Consider the following 6,959-nt stretch of genomic DNA (forward strand, 5'->3'; position numbering starts at 1 on the left):
GAAGGAGCTAGACATCAATAAACATGGCTTATTTACATATATATCATGTGAGCATTAGAAGGAAAAGCTTCTACTTACAACCCAACAACCAAAAGATGGCTAAGGTGATCTTGAATGATTCCTACAACAATAAACACAATAATAACTATGAATCATTAACATTAATCCAAAGAATCCATCAATTCCACTTAACCCTTCACATAACCTTAATATTAAAAACCCTTCCAACTCCAATACTATAATCCTTACCTTATAGCTTGGAGGAAACGTTGGAAACCACTGAGAATACAACTAAAATCTTTGACTTGGAGTGGAAGATATAATTTGGAGAGAAAACTTTGAAGGGAAAAGAAGTAAGAACCGATGCAAGGGAATGGGAGGAAGATAGATTATGATAGAAGCCTCTAGAATCAAGTTATAAGCCATCAAAATCCATCAAAAACGTGTTTTCTATGCCATAGACACGGACCCCGTGCCCCCTCCATGTATAGGTCCGTGTACACTCGGGAAATCACTCATTTTGCATGGCCAGACCCGGACCCCGTGTAGGGGTCCGTGTGGGGTCCGTGTACCCTCGGCCCAAGGGCAAAAACTGCACTTTTTCTTCCGAATTAGCCAATGTGGTAAACATGAAAGTTGTAGCCCTATGTCTTTTCTTGAATCTCCCCAAATTTCAGGTCATTTGGAGTAAAAAGTTATGTCCATTCTTCCAACATGTGTCAGTGCAAGAACAACGAAACACACGACACACTTCGGGCCACTTTTGGCTCATCTTCCCTAATGATTTGAACAAAACTCAAAACATGAAAGTTATAGCCTTATATCTTATCTTTTTAATGAAGTGGCCTCACATCAATTGGATCAATATACAAAATATTATACTAAAACCTCAACTACTGCCACATTTTTCATACCGTTTCTGCACTTCCATTTCCTATTTGGCTTAAGATCAACTTTCTATTCTATCCCATTCACTTCCATAATCATCACCAACTATGAACATGATTCCAAAACAATAACCATAAATAATGACCATAAAATAATCATTCCAATAAACATATTTCCTAAACGCCCAACCAAAAATAATATTATAATCAATAAAATGCTAAAAGGTTGGGATATTACATCTGTGATGTTCAAAAAAAGCTAATCATCATTTGTTCATGTCACGTGTCAATTAAAAGAACATTGTTATAAACAATAGAAAAATTTTGAAAACGTATGTATGTTTTCGTAATGAAAATAATTTATGTTCTTAGCTAAATTAATAAATAACGATACATATAAGGTTAATAAGAAAGGGATGGATAACAGCTCACGAACTTAGAAAGAAGCTACAAATAATAAAAATATACAAATATTTTGTATAAAAAATGCAACAATAATTAGTTACGAATAGATGGGAAAAAGTAAATTATTGTCATGTATTTTAGGAAAATAAAGTGTTTTAGAGGGAAACAAAGGTGTCAATATGAAGTTATATCATCTGGTTGAACAATTTAATATTTATTTATATATAGAGATAAATATGGAATATAGTTTAAGGAATATTATTTGATATTTTTATGTTATAGGAAGCATTAATTAGAACGATTGAAAAAGTAAGTAAATTTTATATATGATCGATAATAATATAAATTATCTAAGGTATATTTCTGAACTAATAGTTTTAATATGATATTACATTTATGGAAATGTATAGATTTCTTTTGTTTGTATACTTTGTAGATTTGAAGTTGGAAAGTTGCACGCCTACGCTCGCGCACACACACACATATGTTATTCTGTGAAAATTTTGTTGATTTATCCAAAAATTGGTTTAGCTAACTACGTAGAATAGCCTGATTATTATTTTTTGTTTGGAGCTAAATTCATTTTAAATATAGTCGTTTTTACATTTTTTCATGACCATATTAAAGCAAATATTATCTCGGCTTGAAATTATGCGTAAAGAAATAAGTATTAAGAGAGTGGAAGGTGTTTGTGAAGGTATAAATAACAAAAAAACATGTTGCTCTGAAATAAAAGTTGAAACTACGAGGTTGTTTTATATTTGACATGAAATATATGCCTGAATTAAAACCCTTATTCGATGGCAATAATATACGTGGGTTATCACAAATTTGCAAATAGAGTATTAATATTGAATGAATGATAACAAGTATAAATTTTCCATGGTTTACCATATTTATATTGGTTGATTTATGAACGTTTTCGTTTTTCGACATTTTAAAATGTCAAATGTGATTTAATCCGTTGGATGTTAAAGCTAATGACTACTGAAAGAAATTAATGAAACAAAGTAGGAATAAGAAGCGTTAAATAAATAGCCAAATATGTTGGATAATACATTAATAAGGTAATAGTGTCGTTACTAACTCGATCTACAATTTGATTCTGCCGAACATACATTGTTGGTATCTATTTTTATTTAATATCGATCGTATAAGTTAGGAAGTGATAATATTATTATTTTAAATTTTGATATTTTAAAATGATTGATAACAGCCTACGAACTTTAGAGAAAGTTAAAAATATCAGAATTATATAAATTTTTATATAATGATTGCAAAAGTAATTAGTTGTGACTTATGAGTAGAGGGAAGAAAGATATCGATGTTATGTAAATAAGTTAAATAATGTCTTATAGAGGAAAAAACATGTTAATATGAAATCATATTATCTAACTGAGAACTTTAATATTTACTTATATATATAGGTTAATATATTCTATATCGTAAGTTATATTAAGTGGTATTTTTATTTTAGAAAACATTAATTAGAAACGTAGAAACACTTGGCAAATTTTAGATATCATCAACAATATTATATAATTATTTAATATAGCTTTTTGGGTCGATAGCTTCACTACAATGTTATATTTGATTTTGTTAGTTAATGAATTTAGTTGTGCAATTACTTATAATTTAAAACTAAGTTATGGAATTAATTTTTATTTAACATATTTATTGTAGAGTTCAAAATCAGTACATGTAAAATATATGCATTTATTTAAATTGCTAAATTATCTATTTAATTTTAAAAAAGATTTTTCAGCGATGCATGATTAATGAATTTTCATTATTTTAAATTATTATATATTTATTTGATGCACGTTAAAATATTTTCTTGAGTTTCATTATCAGGCGTTTATTCGATGCATGATCGAGGAAATGAGACCGACGACGATTTGTGCGATTTGTAAAATGTGGTATTTTATTTCAAGTCGAGAAGGTGACACTTTAATTGATTTATGATGTTTTAAGCATTTTAAAGCATAATTTAATTATTAGGAGATTTTTAAGATTTTAAACTTTTAAAGTTTATCAATTGTGTATTTCATTTAATTAGGGGAATTTTTGTAAAGTTAGTATGGATTAACATTTTAGTTAACATTTTTAATTATTAATTAAGCAAATAATTACCCTTATTTAAATACACACACACGTTCTCTACACACACCAACACATACACGATTCACACACACGCACATTTCATTGTGTTTGTTTTATTTTTTTGAGAGTTAGCTATGGTTCTTGTTACTCTCTCCAGCAGCCACCCTTCTCTTCAAATTTTCTTAGCAATCATACGCTAATTTTAGAAGAAAATCGTGTCGCAATTCGCCCCGAATCAACCCTCGCATTCTCTTCGCTTCGGTATCGTCGTGTTGTGAGTTATAATCATCAAATACATGTATATTCTTTCGTTTTAACATTGATCTTGTCATAATATATGTTTTGATGTTTTTGTGTGTAAAAATCCATGTTTTTTATACAAAAGTTTGAGCAAAAACGTTTGGAACGATTCTTGAAAGTTTTTAGATCTCAAATCCAGATGCTGCTGTCATTTCGTGTACTGTAATTTTTTGGTCGATTTTCTTGAAAAGTTTTCAACATATATAACGTAGTACTTTTTGCTACCTTCGATTTAACAGTAAATTCGTAATTTTTGGACAAGAAACGAGTGCGTTATGATCGTTTTTTTTTGACTGCTCAAACTGTGATGTTTAAACGATTTTAGATCTCAAAAACCGAATATGCTGTCTTTTCGAATCTTGCGAATTTTCGATCGGTTGTCTGGAAAAACTTTCAACATATCAAAAGCATTACTTTTTCATATCTTCGATTAGACAGTAAATTAGTAATTTTTGGACAAGAAAACGAGTGAGTTATGATCATTTTCGTGTGACTGCTCAAACTGTGTAAAAAATGTTTTTTTTTTTTTATTTTCGAGCACAACCGAGTGTGCGGCGCCCGAGCTGTAAGATTTTACCGCCCGAGTGCCAAGCATTCTGGAAAAAAAATAAATTAAAATTAAATTTTTTGTCTTAGGCAAGCATACATAATGTATTAGTATGTTCGACGTGCAGAGAAAATATTTTATATTTTTGAGGTATGCTAAATGTCTTGTGACCAAATATGAACGGGTTTGGAAGCCGGTAAACGTGGCCGGGGACCTCTCCACCCCGGTAAAGCATGACTGGGTTTGGATCAGTATTGGAAAGCGGTAAAGCATGACCAGGGACCAATCCATCCGGTAAAGCATGACCGGGGATCTCATGTATGTGGTAGTGGACATCCCTGCCAGCCCAGTATTGTGGTTTAGTCTGATCAGGCGCATATGTATGGGTCACTTGCTTTGAAACAAATTTCTACGCAAAATGATGATGATTGTGTATGTTCACAAATTTTATGAAAAGTTTTACGATATGATGGCACGTCTATGTTTATGTAAGTACGTTCAAATTTAAGGATGTACGCTTTATTTTAAAATGCATGTGGTTTTATCATGTATTATTTGTTATTCTCAGTTTATACATGTTGAGTCTTTAGACTCACTAGACTTAATCGATGCAGGTGAGGACGACTATGAGGAGGCTAGAGGTGGGGACAAGTGAGTTGGCTCGGACTACGTGGAGGCTAAACTCGAAGACCACCTGTGTTTTCAAGAAGTTTTAAGCATGTTATTTTATGTACTCTGATTTTTAAGAAAACTACTTTTTGTTGTTTTAAACAAGTACTTGTTGTGAGCTCTTTACATTTCAAATATTTAATCAAGCATTTTATTTATATTGCATTTTTAAAAGATTATTATTTATTTAAGAAATTTTTATTTTTTCGTAAATTTTAAGTAGTTTAAAATTACGGTACATTACAGTTGGCATCAGAGCTATGTTCTTGTAAAAGGTTATGCCTACTACCAGTTGCGAGAAGCTCATGAAGTCACGCCTCAAGTCTGTAAGTTTTAAAATTTTAAAATTCTTTCATGTTTACAGCATCAAAGTCATGATTTGAGCATGTACATGTCTAAATTCGATTTACGTGCATCTTATGATATGGATATTACGTACTTGCATTCTTGCATGTTGGGTAAATTTTGGAACAATATGCATCCTAAACTATTATTGCTCGAGGGGCAGGTGAAGAAAACAGAGGGGCTCGGGATGAGGAGAGGGCCACTCCTCCTCGCCCATCCTCCTCTTCGCACAGTTTGCGGGGAACAATGCTGGAATAGATACAGTGGCGAGGCCCAGGCCAGAGGCAGTGTATGAGAGGTTCAGGAGGATGACCCAAAGGAGTTCTCGGGGACTACTGACCCGATGATAGCTGAGGGATGGATTAAATCCATCGAGGTGATTTTTGTCTTTATGGAGCTGCAGGATGCAAACAGAGTTAGATGTGCCACCTTTTTGTTGACAGGGGACGCCAGGCTGTGGTGGGAGAGCGCGTCTGTGTCAATGCAGTTTGTAGACTCTGTCTTGGGATGGTTTTAAGGAAGCCTTCTACTCCAAGTACTTCACTGAGGAAGTACGTTCCAGACTGACCAGGGAGTTTATGACCTTGCGGCAGGGAGACAATAGTGTAGCCGAATTTGTAAGGAAGTTTGAGATGGGGTGTCACTTCGTGCCACTGATTGCTAATGATGCCCGGGAGAAGCTGATGCATTTCATTAATGGTTTACGGTCGATCTTGCGCCGTGATGTTAGAGTTGCTGGTCCTACTACTTATACTGTTACCATGTCGAGAGACTTGGCGGCAGAGCAAGACCAGAAAGACATCGAGAATGACAGGCAAAGCAAGAGGCCATATCAGGCGCCCCAGCAGCAGCAGCAACAATTCGAAAGGCCTTTCCAAAGACAGCAGGGAAAGAGGCCGTTTCAAGGACCGCCGAAAGACAAATGTCCTATACCGCAAGAGAAGGCTTCCTCAGAAGTCTGAGTACCATGTGTGCCCAAAGTGCAATCGTCAGCACATCGGCCGGTGTTTATGGTGTTCTGGCATATGCTTCAAGTGCGGAGCCAGTGATCATATGTTGAGGGACTGCCCGCACTGGAGGCAGCCAACCCAGGGGAGAGTGTTTGCCATGCATGCTGAGGAGGCAAACCCAGACACGACTGTTCTGACTGGAAACATTTTCATAAAGAGAGTTGTCACAAAGGCCCTGTTAGATTCCGGGGCCATTCACTCTTTCATCTTAGAGACCTTCGCTAATTATTTGAATGTAAAGTCCATTGGACTCAACGTGAGCTACTCCGTGACAGTCCCATCAGGGGAGGAGTTGTCAGCTACTAGCATGATCAGAGATATCGACCTTGAACTACATGGTCACCTAGTTTATGCAGACCTAATTGTGTTGCTAATGCCAGAGTTTGATATCATCTTGAGGATGAACTGGCTGATTAAGAATAGAGTTCTTATTGATTTTCAGTAAAGAATAGTGTATGTAAGACCGTTGGGCATTGAGCAATTTCTCTTTGAGCCAGATAGATAGAGGAGTTTTCATCGCATGATCTCTTGCATGCAGGCACGGAGACTTATTCATAAGGGGTGTCAGGCTTTCTTGACCAGTATTATTTCCGCACCTGACATACCCACTCCGAAGATATCTGATGTACTAGTAGTCAGAGATTTTCCTGACATTTTTCCTGATGACGTCATAGGCCTTCGACCAGAGAGAGA

This window comes from Primulina tabacum, chromosome 1, assembly GCF_025594145.1.
Source record: "Primulina tabacum isolate GXHZ01 chromosome 1, ASM2559414v2, whole genome shotgun sequence".
NCBI lineage: Eukaryota > Viridiplantae > Streptophyta > Magnoliopsida > Lamiales > Gesneriaceae > Primulina > Primulina tabacum.